Below are 11,541 nucleotides of genomic sequence, written 5' to 3' on the forward strand. Positions count from 1 at the left end.
AATCTGTACCCCACCTCACCACAAAGCCAAGTGTCCAGGGCCATACACACTGCATTGCTTGCCCATTCAAGGTTCCAAAAAGTCTCGGATCAGGTCCCTGGGACCAGAGCCAGAATCCAAGGAGCCTTCTCCCTGTCCTTGGAAGGAAAACCGCAGTGCGTCATGCATGGTTGTCCCCACTGTGACCATAAAAAAGGGCGAAACTCACAGTCAGGCGCGGACTTTCAGTTCAGATTCAGCTTGGGGTTTTCTCCAGCAATGTGTCAAACTCATCCCCATTCAACAGTCCATTTTTACTCTAAGTCAAAGAGGTTTAGGTAGGAGGGACAAATATGCAAGGGTAAGTGCAAATTGCAAGGATTCTGACATTAGAGCTGTGCAGTTTAATACAGTAGCCACACATGGCTATTTAATTTAAATTAAAAATTCAATTCTCAATCACATTAGCCACATTTCAAGTGCTCAATAGCCACATGTGGCTAGTGGCTACCATGTTGGACAGTGCAGATACAGAACATTTCCATCATCACAGAAAGCTCTACTGGACAGCACTAATGTTGAACATTTAGATGTTTCATTTGAAGCAATGAGTAGGGTCTTCTGGGAACTTTGGTTGCTCTCTCCAGCACATTGCTTCTTTCACAATGAAAGAAGCAATGTGCTGAGAGTCTCATGTAAATACAAAGACTCTAAGGCAAAATTTATAGGGCTACAAATTGGGCCATTTTAACACGCATATGTGCACACACATGGTCACTCCTTCTTTTTTTTTTTTTTTTTTGCGGTACGCGGGCCTCTCACTGTTGTGGCCTCTCCCGTTGCGGAGCACAGGCTCCGGACGCGCAGGCTCAGTGGCCATGGCTCACGGGCCTAGCCGCTCCGCAGCATGTGGGTCTTCCCGGACCGGGGCACGAACCCGTGTCCCCTGCATCAGCAGGCGGACTCTCAACCACTGCGCCACCAGGGAAGCCCGGTCACTCCTTTTTTTTTTTTTTTTTTTTTTTGCGGTACGTGGGCCTCTCTCACTGCTGTGGCCTCTCCCGTTGCAGAGTACAGGCTCCGGACGCGCAGGCTCAGCGGCCATGGCTCACGGGCCCAGCCGCTCCGCAGCATGTGGGATCTTCCCAGACTGGGGCACGAACCCGTGTCCCCTGCATCGGCAGGCGGACTCTCAACCACTGCGCCACCAGGGAAGCCCCCCTGGCTTTACCTTTTAACCTGGCATCACCAGGGAGAAAAATCTTGCAGATGGCAGCTCAGCACCCTGGACAGCGACAAGCTCCCGACCAGCCGACAAGCGTTTAAAAGTTCCAGTACTCCCCTTTTCTCCAAACGCCCTTCAGAAGCAACTATCCCCAGACACCACTGCCTGTGAAGGGATTTCCCATTCACTTCTCCTAACACCACAGTCTTGTCTTTAGAGCAAGAGCAAGCTCAGCTAAGAAGCTTAAATGCTCCTCACCAAGACAAAGTCCAACTCCTTAGTCAGATTCAAGATTCTCTGGAGTCTGGCCTCAGCTGGTCCCTCCAGCTGTACCTTCCACTGCTCCAGCCTGGCCAATTCAATGCCTGAGTGTAAGTTCCCTCCTTTAAACCTCTGATTATGCTCCCTTACCCCACCAGAAATGCCATTCCCTTACCTTTATCTATTCAAATCCTACCCATCCCTAGGGACCCAGACCAGCCCGTTTCACTTCAAAACCTTCCCAAAGGACTTTAGTCTACTTTGATATCCTCTCTTCTCTGACATCTCAAAGCATTTCTAGTTTAGATCATGCTTTAAGGAACTTGATTACATACCCTCCTGTACAATTACTAGGTTCATATATAGTGTTTAAAGTGGCCTGGTATGTGGAAGAACTGACTTTGCCAGAAACTAGCCATTTTGATCAGTAAAATAATGATCTTAGACTAAACCATCTCTAACATTCGATGAGTTGAAGATTCTCTCAAAACAAGTTGCCACCCAGAAGTGTGCTCTGCTCATAATAAAGGCTTCAAAGACTAAAGAGCATTGTGTAAAAACAAGCCAAGGCACAGCTCAGAGCTGGGATCAGCCAGAGAGCCCTGGTTTAGCTCCCAACATGAGTCACAAAGGCTTCATTTCCACTCAGTGTGTGATGATGATCAGAAAGAGATCTAGTTTCTGTCCTTGCCTACGTCAGCATAGGAAAATTGCCTGTGGCCTCAGAGGCATTTTCCTTCATAAAGAACATGTCACCTCCAACAAGTGGAAAAATACCACACAATGGGTATTATAACCGTGGCATTGTAACAATGTCTCTCATACAAACATGCATGGATAGGTCAACCAACACCTGACAGCAGTATACTAACTCCATTACTAATTATGCATAAGCCCAGATAGACTATGGAAAATAACAAAAAGCATAATCTTTGTTGGTGCCCCGAAGTAAAACTCTGACTAGTCTTACAAGTCAAGAGGTTCCAAGGGGGAGAGAGAACTGACTTAAAATTTCAGCTTAATATTTTACTTCTTGTCAAAATGATAGTTATAGTACCTCCTTATGTTTAAAATCCTATTCTCAAAGCATTCAGTTTATGGATCTACATACAATAGGATACAGGGATGACTCTTTCCCTCTTGCACATGGAGCAACTAAGGCCCAGAAATGTTTAATAACTTTTGTATTGCAAATAAAGATCACACTAGAATGAGAATCTAGTTGGAATAATTTCAATAACATAAGCAGCATGCACACATGAACGTACATATACATGTACACACACACATTCAAAGAACTCAATAATATAAAGAGATGAGGGAATTCCCTGGCGGTCCAGTGGTTGGGACTCCGAGCTTTCACTGCTGAGGGCGCCGGTTCAATCCCTGGTCAGGGAACTAGGATCCCGCAGGCTGCCGAGCAAGGTCAAAAATAAATAAATAAATAAAAGTGGAAAATAATATAAAGGGAGAGTTATGAAACTCACTGACCCTGGAACTGGAAGATTCCACTAAATACTTGCAAAAAAGTGCCAAAGCAAATTGGCCAGCATCGGTAAAGAAGGAACTCTCATCACTGGGAAAAGTCCTTGGAATTGCTCTGCCAGCCATTCACTCTCATCCCAGAAAGTCATAAGATCTGAGAACAAAGTTTAGCATCTGGTCAACCCACCCCAGTTGGCCTAAACTGGATCCAGGAAAGTGAGTTCAGCATGAAGGCCAGAATCATCCTGTCCTAAGCCCTTCCCCAAGCCAACCATCCTAAGTGCTCGGAGAGGGAAAGCAGTGAGACCCCAGTATGACCAGGCTAGAAAAGTAAAGGCTCCATTACTCAGGATCCTCTATGACTATGTCTCAATATACTGTTCCCTCACCAGGGAATTACACGCACCCACCACCCAAGCCATGCCATTTATTCATCATGACTCAAACATCCCCTGCGCACGCGTGCCTTTGAATCTGCTCTTCCTCCAGCAGCTCTGACCATTAAGTCTTCAAGTCTTGAGGTCTCAGGACCCATGCAAGAGGCTTTTACAGATCATCTAAGCCCAATATAACCTCCTGTCATCCTTCTAGCATTTACTGTCTGGAATTAGCAAATGTTTCTTATTTTTGAATATATATCTCTTATCTCCTTTAGGGTGGAGACGAGGTCTCAGGAGCCTCAATTTTGCTCCAGAAGATGGCGCAGTACCCCTTACCCACGTTCAATAAATGTTTGGTGATGATGATGAGAGTGCTACGACCTCTCCAGAGGGTCATGTCACCTAAGGACAAAATTAGATATGCAACTATGTCCATGGGGCTGGGTGGGGCAGGCAGAACGAGCCCCAAAGGGAAACCTCCTGGAGGACAACTGCTCACACGGCCTTCCTCCAACTTCAGTGCCAAGGGCTTCCTCATTCTGGGACTGAGTCAGAAATCTTCCCTTCCTACCCTTGAGCCACTGATCCCAAGCTGTTTATCTCGTTAACTCTGTTTATTGTGATCCTGGTAAGAGGTTCTAAAGTCCTCCAAGCCCCTCTCTAATTAAATTCATTAGAACAGATTGGGGCTTTCTTTCTGCATCTCAGAAAAATTAACAACACGATTAGCATCATAATGGCGGGGAGAGGGGCTGCCTGGGAGGCCTTTCAGGAGGGGCTGGCCCAGTCTGGGAAGGGAAGAGTGAAGAGGGGCAGCGAAGGAGAAGGCAGATGCTCAGGCAGCTGCTTCCCGGAGGAGGGAAGCTACAGTAGTCAGGAAGGGATGATGACGGCCTGAGGGGATGACCCCACCAGGCCCCAGGCATCCCCACTTTTTCATGGCTTTGGGGAGAGGAAAGGCAAGACAAGAAATTAATCAATGACATGAACTCCAGAGACACAGGCTTCTAGGACTAGAGACTTTTAGCAATCTTCTAGTTTTACAGAAAGAGAAACACATTTAAACTCTGTTAATGATGGGGCTGGAAGTAAAACATAAACCCCTCACGGTTTTCATGAAGGTGTCCTTTTCTATAAGGTTGTACTGCAGGAACCTGGGGAAAGCAGGCAGGGTGAGGCAAGTCACTTCTTTCCCAGAGAACCTGAACCCATCCAGTATTTGCTTAGACCCCTGTGGGTTCCCTCATCTAGAAAACTCTCATCTTCCCTTCCTTATTAAAATTCTACCAATTTTTCAAGGCTCAGCTCCATTCCCACCCCTCTCTGAAGAGCAGCTAGCATTGGTGAGTGTTTACTGCCAGCCAGGGAGGGTGCTGGGCCCTTCACTGCCTTATCACATTTAATCCTTATTATGGCTCTGTAAGGTTCATATTAATACTCCCATTTTACAGACTGGGAAACTGTAGCTCCTCAGCCAGTAAGGGAAAGAACCAAAGGTTTGAAGGCAGGTCTGCCTGATGTCAAAAGCTGAGCACTTTCTGCAATGCCATGTCACCTCCCTGACTCAAAAACCATACTGAGGCATAACTCCTTCCTTTGCAATTTTACTGTCCAGGGTCTGAAGACTTAATTATACAATGTCTTGTATTATTCCCAAGGGTTTTCACATGTTTCCATCTTATTTCCCCTATTTGAAAGCAGGAACCACATTTCTGTATCCTTCAGAAGGACACAGTAGGTACTGAGAAATGCATGCTAACTGAGCCCTTCTAACAGATTTTCCTAGAGAGGCTCGTACAAGTGGATAAAACATTCCAGTCCTACCAGGGTCAGAGAGATCACAGGAGACGAGCATGGGCTTTGGTGTCAAACTAATATAGTTTAAATTCTAGCTCTGCAACTCACTGTTCTATAATCTTAAATCACAACCTCTCTGGGTCTGTTTCATTATGGGTAAAACCAGAATCCTAACAATACTTTTTTTGTAGAGTTAACCCTTATGAAGGTTAAATGAGATGATGCATATCAAGCATATAGTAGGGTGCCTGGCACATAGTAAGCGCTCTATAATGATGACTAATCTATTATGCCACTTTTATTTTTCCTAGCTTGTCTCAAAACCTAAGGAAAGGAGGGTAGTTCAAGAAATCTCAAGCTGGCTGGCACAGTTTGACCAATATCCCAGGTCAGCAAAGCTGTGGAAGTGCCTCCTTAAGCACCCAGCACAGCCATTAGCTCCCAGAGCCCTTCCCTGCAGCCCCAAGGACCAGGCCATATGCATCTAACATCTGCCCTTGCAACTAGGCCTGGGCCCTAGCTGAGCATCTGGAGTAAACGCTCAAAAGTTTGACAACAGGCTGCTCTAGCCAAAGCAGGGGTCTAGCCAAACAGTGTGGTACAATCATCCCAGGCCCTACAGCCCACTGGGCCCCCTCAGCCATGCTCTTACAAAGCCAGGAATCCGTTTACCTCCAGTAGAGCATTTTTTGTACCGAATTTTAATTTGTTTTCATTTCTGTGTCTCTCACTTGACTTACACACCCAACATCTAGCTTAGTTCCTAGGAGATTTTCAAGGGCTCAGGACACACTAATGAAATGAGCTAAATCATATGTGTAGGTGGGGGGGTGGATTCCTCAGACAGGTGAGGCTGGCTGTCTCTATCCTTAGGCTCTTTCCCAGTTCAGCTATGGATGTTCATGGTGACCTGTGCTCGAGTGTAACTTTTAAGGATTCCCCTGTCACTATCAACCTCCTCTCCCTTATCTGGACCTCTCTGATGACTCACACCTGACTCTGACCTCCCAGAACTCCAAGACCCTTCCATCCATGTCAGAGCTCACAATATTTTTACTCACCTTGTTTCTGAGCACATACCTGAACTTGCTATTTCTCCATCAGCCCCCGGGCCTCTTTCCTCTGACTCACTCTGACATTCTAAGCATATTCTGACCACACTTTGCCCCTAAAATACAAAGTGTGGAAATGTAATGGCAGAGGAAACAGTAATGGCAGAGTTGAGTAGCCTTGATCTTGTCCCCGAGTTCCCCCTTCAGGATGAAGCAGTAGCCAGCAGGGTTCAGCTGCACACAGAACATCCCCTCTTCCCCCTCAAGCTGGGGATCTGGTAACATCTTGCATCTTACCTTCTCCCTCACCTTCTCCCTCACATTCAACTTCCATGTCAGCCCTGAACCACCATTCTGACAACATCAACCAGCCCTCTTCCTAGCTGTGGAGGAGGGGGGGCTGATGCCACTGGAGTGAAAGATGCTGCTGTTCATCATCCCTGTCCCCACGTCCTCACTCAAGCTTATCTATGTTATTTGTCTGATTACTTGTCTCTTTCATTACACTGGCAGCCCTGAGAGAGTCTTTTGATCTCTATGATCCCAGCACCTAGCAGAGCAGCACACTGTAGGGTTTAATTAGTATTTGTTGAATGAATAAGTATGTAACCAGCCTTAAATTCCTCTTACTTCCTTCTTCCTTCTTCTCCCAGGCCAAACAGACTGAAGACTGAACTTCTCTGCCTCTCTCTTTCTAGTTTCCTAAGAAATTCTTTTTCTAAAGACTAAGTGATGATCCTCACACCCCAGGTCTTGGATGGTCTTGGAGGAGAGTGGCACCAGGGGAAGGGAACACATTGCAACAACAGAGTGATGGGAGCCTTGGAATCCTGTCTCTCAGTCACTGCAGAAATAGGACCACCTTCTATGCCTCGCCCCTTGGATATCCAAAGCCAGAACCCAACCCCTAGATACCAGCTACCTCTTCAATGTACCCCTGAAAGATCCAGCCCGGCCCCATAAGCCCAGCCTGCATCAGCCCACAGGGAGCTAGTCAGGTCTTGCTCCAGCTCTGCAGGGAGCTGGCTTCTCTTTCTGTGTGCCTCAGTGTATCCCTGCTGTAGCCTCTGTGATGTCAAACAAGGGATGAGGGATGAGATGCATTGCACAAAACTGGGAGATGTGTACATTGTTATCAGAATCCCCCACTTAAGCAATCAAGCATTTCAACGTCAGGACCTTCATCCAATCAGCTCTCAGAGACGACTCCAGGTGATGCCTCCTCCCTGGGCCAGGAAAAGCTGGCAGCTCTGGGAACGCTGATGCCAGGGGAAGCTTCCTGCCCCACCCCCACTCATGATGGGAGGGGCACAGAATGTTGACAAAGCAGAGAACAGCCAGTCCCCCAGCTGCACACCCGCCCCTCCACCCCTTGCTGGGCACTGCCTGAATCCCATTCAGAGTTGCTGTTCACGAGCTGAAGGAGTCCACTCATGTTTCTAAAGTGAGGGAGCCTTGCAGAGAAGGGCCAGGATCCGTCAGCAATTTGCTCTTAACCTCCAATTTAAGACTTGGGATGTTAGCTGAGGTCCCCAGGGCAGGAATCGGGCTGCCCTGTTTCACATTTCCTGTTTCACAGGAAACACAATTTCTGGCCTAAGTGTGAGTGAGTCTCTTTCCTCATCTGTGCTATTCATTCTCATTCTCTCTCTCTTTTTCTTTCTAAACACGCGTGTGCACGCACGCGCACACATACAAACACACACACACCTTCAGCTGAATCCAAACACAAGAGGAAGAAATTACTGCCTCAGAAGTGCCCGCTCTGTCAGGACAAAAGGTAGAATTATTAGATGCATAGCAGACCCCACCTCCATCTTCTTTAATTCTTCCTGCAATGCAAATCCACCAGATCCAATCATCCCCAAACCAGGGGAGACAGGTCTCTGCCTTCCTTCTTCTCCCTGCCCGCTGCTCTCACAGTTGGCATGACCAATCCCCAGGGTCTCCACACACGTTTTTCCTGGGCTTCTCCTACGTATGTTTCAAGTTCGGTGGGTTGTGAACCTGCTGGTCTCCAGCTCCATACAAACAATTCAACTCCTGCCCAACCAGGTCTCAAAGCCCCGTGATCTGCCCTTGCTGGAGATTTGACTGGGCCCCAGCAGGGCGCATCACAGTTCCAAGGGTAGATAATACACACCAGGCCCTTATGCCTGGAGACAGACAGGCAGAAAAGGTATATTGTCATCCACTCCTTTGGACTGAGGAAGGAGGCATCTCTGCCCAACACACAGACACACACACACACACACACACACACACACCACTGCCAAATGCCAAGGAAGGAATGAGGAACAGAACCTGGCTCAGGGCAAGAGAGGGGCTGCCATGGGGACTAGAGACTAGGTGATTCAGCACTCTGCCCACTCAGCCCAGACCATGGGCCACACTCATGACAGCTCCCGATGCCAAAGTGCTGACTTGGAGGCTGAGGAAGAATCCTTTCTAAAATCCAAAATTCTCCAACCCTTCAGTGGGGCTCCTCATCCAGGCCTTTGCATCCTCAGGGCTCAGATCAAGACCAGGTAGAGGGTGCTCAGCCATCTCCTTGGACCCCTGCCCCAAGGGTCCTAGTTTCCCTATGCTTAACACCCCCCTACCCCATGCATCTAGGAAACAAACCTGAACAACTAGCGGAAGAGAGTAGCCGAAGAGGAACCTAAGAGAGGCCTACAAACACCCAGCATCCTTTGCCCCCAAGCCATGAATAGGATCAAACATACAGAAGGGATAAGTGGATTTTGCAACAGCGAGTACATGGGGCCTTCAGAGCCCTAGGCCTCCCCAAGCACGGAAGGAGGGCCCAGTGGCAGGGAGGGGGGCTCGGTAAAAGCCATGTGGCTACAAAAGCACCAGGAAGGGCAGGTGGGAAAGGCGATGGGTGGCAGGCCAGCTAACAGCCAAGGGGGAGAAGATGGGGTTCTTGAGATGGTGGAGGAGGAAACCAAGAGGCAGTTGGGAAGGGGCTGGGACAGGGTGTGCAGAGGGGACCCGAGAAGGACAGAAGCTGTGAGGGAGCTGATGGAGAGACAGGCACACAGAGTGATGGGGGTATGAGCTGGGGACCAGAGCAGGGAGGGCAAGGAGAGAGCCTGGTGTGCGGGGCAGGAAAAATAGAAGGGACAGGGGTCACACAAAGTGGGGTGTGGAGGTAAACAGGTGAGGGCAGAGCTCGGGGATGAGGCAGGGACAGAAGGAAAGGGGGAAGAGAGTGAGGCGCGGGAAGGGGGAGGGGAAGCAGCCAGCGAGATAGAAAAGGTGTTGGGGCGGATGGGGCTGGGAGCTGGATGGGGTGGGGTCCTGATATTGACATACGATGGATTCAGGGCAGGTAACAGCGTGGAGAGAAGGGTCGGGGGTGTGGATGGAGGGGGATGGGGACAGGTCAGGGGATGGAGACGGACAGAGGAGGGCGGGAACAAGGGGGTGTCGCTAGATGGGTTTCCATGACCCCCGTTCTACCCCCACCCCCATCTCTCTGCTGTTCACGCTCGCCTACCTGCAAGGGCTCGGGCTCCGGCCCTGGGTGCAGTCGGTGCTGTCCGCTGCCGGCGCCGCCACTTCCCCAGAGTCCCCTGCAGCGCCTCTCGCCGCCAGCCGCCGCATTAGGGCAGAGACCAGCCCGTGCGCGTCCCCGGGCGGCCAGCGCGCCCCCGACACCCTGCGTGCGCGCCCCCGCGCCCCTCCCTTCGCGCGCCGAGCGGGGACCAGGACGCTGGAGGAGCAGGGTCGGATGCTCCCGTGCCGCCCCGCCAGGCGCGCTGGAAAGCGATTGCAGGGCCTGGACCGGGGAGAAAAAGCGCCTGCTTTTCGCACCGACCCACGGGCCTCTTTGCGGACTGGCGTTGAAAATGATACTAATTAGCGCCCGTTTCCGTTCGCTGAGCGTCTAGTGCGAGCCAAACCTACAGGAGGAAATACGCTGGAGACCCAGGAGTATCACGTGTTTGTCCTGTATATGCCCCTCCACCATCAGACTGTGACTTCTTGGGGGCAGAAACTTGTCGAACAGCTTGTGTTCCCAGGGAGACTTGCTTCTGATAGACTCTCCAGGAACGTGTGTTTTTCTTTTGTTTTTGTTTTTGTTTTTAACAGCGGATGATCTTTTTTCTTTTTATATAAATTTATTTTATTTTTATTTATTTATTATTTTAGGCTGTGTTGGGTCTTTGTTGCTGCGCGCGGGCTTTCTCCAGTTTCGGAGAGCGGGGGCTACTCTTCGTTGCGGTGTGCGGGCTTCTTATTGCGGTGGCTTCTCTTGTTGCGGAGCACGGGCTCTAGAGAGTGTGGGCTTCAGTAGTTGGGGCGTGTGGGCTCAGTAGTTGTGGCTCGTGGGCTCTAGAGCACAGGCTCAGTAGTTGTGGCGCACGGGCTTAGTTGCTCCGTGGCATGTGGGATCTTCCCAGACCAGGGAACGAACCCGTGTCCCCTCCACTGGCAGGTGGATTCTTAACCACTGCACCACCAGGAAAGCCCCAGGAACGTTTGTTGATTGAAGAGTTGGTGGATCCCGAATTGAGGATGTGAGAAATGTTGTGACACCTGCTGGGGGTGGAGTGGTCTTCTTTTAAAAATGGGAAATTTCATCTGCCTTAAGGGGGCTCAGGCCTGCCCGGACTTGAGTTAAGAGGGAAGAAACCCGGGACTGGGAGGCCAGAGATCCAAGGGCTCCTCCTGACTCTGTGACTCTCTGCCGTGGTTAAGACACTTCTTTGTGGGCCTCAGTTTTCTCAACTGAACAATGAAAAGTTGATTGGATGATCTCTTCAGGTACCTTCTGGCTCAGAAATGGAGACTGTGAGGCCCTGGCTGACAATTGTGCAGGCAGAGACCGGAGCTCGTTATCACCTGAAATTATGGAAAGATCTGGATTGGGACATCACAGAATCTTAGGCTAGAAAGAGCTCTTGGAAGAAACTTTTATTCTATCCCTCATCCCAAACCACAGTTCCCTTGGCAGCGCCTCTCTGAGGTCCCATTCAAAACCACATTCAGCCCCCTTCTCTGTGCTCACACAGCCCCTGCTGTGGCACCACCTGCCTCTCTGTTGCCCCTTCAGCCTGTGAGCTCTGGGAGAGCAGGAATGCATCTTGTCCCCCATGCTGTCCCCAGCTCTAGAACATAGTAGGTGCTCAATAAGTACTTGCTGAAGGAATGAGTGACTGCCAGTGATAGTGAATCATCCAAATAGCTGACAAAATATCCCTTTTTAGGTGGCATTGCATGGTGGTGGTGAGACCAGCTTAGAGACAGCCTGCTGGGATTCAGATCCTACCTCCATCACATCAGATATGGATGAAAGTGGGTCATTTACTTATTTTCCTTTTATTTCTTTTGAAAAATATTATTAAATCTGTAC

At 49.5% G+C, this 11,541-nt stretch overlaps 1 protein-coding gene across 10 annotated transcripts in view; it reads right to left on the bottom strand.

The window, feature by feature from the left end:
- Window positions 1-9,758, bottom strand: part of NFASC (neurofascin) — a 190,226-nt gene extending 180,468 nt beyond the window's left edge. For all 10 annotated transcript variants that reach the window (XM_060091077.1, XM_060091074.1, XM_060091073.1 and 7 more), the window contains exons 1-2: window positions 9,682-9,758; window positions 6,208-6,295 (exon numbers count right to left, since the gene is read on the bottom strand). The gene's annotated coding sequence lies outside the window, so the exon portion shown is untranslated. The remainder of the gene's footprint in view (window positions 1-6,207; window positions 6,296-9,681) is intronic.
- Window positions 9,759-11,541: the final 1,783 nt, after the last annotated feature.

Source organism: Mesoplodon densirostris, chromosome 2, assembly GCF_025265405.1.
Source record: "Mesoplodon densirostris isolate mMesDen1 chromosome 2, mMesDen1 primary haplotype, whole genome shotgun sequence".
In the NCBI taxonomy this organism is placed as follows: Eukaryota; Metazoa; Chordata; class Mammalia; order Artiodactyla; family Ziphiidae; genus Mesoplodon; species Mesoplodon densirostris.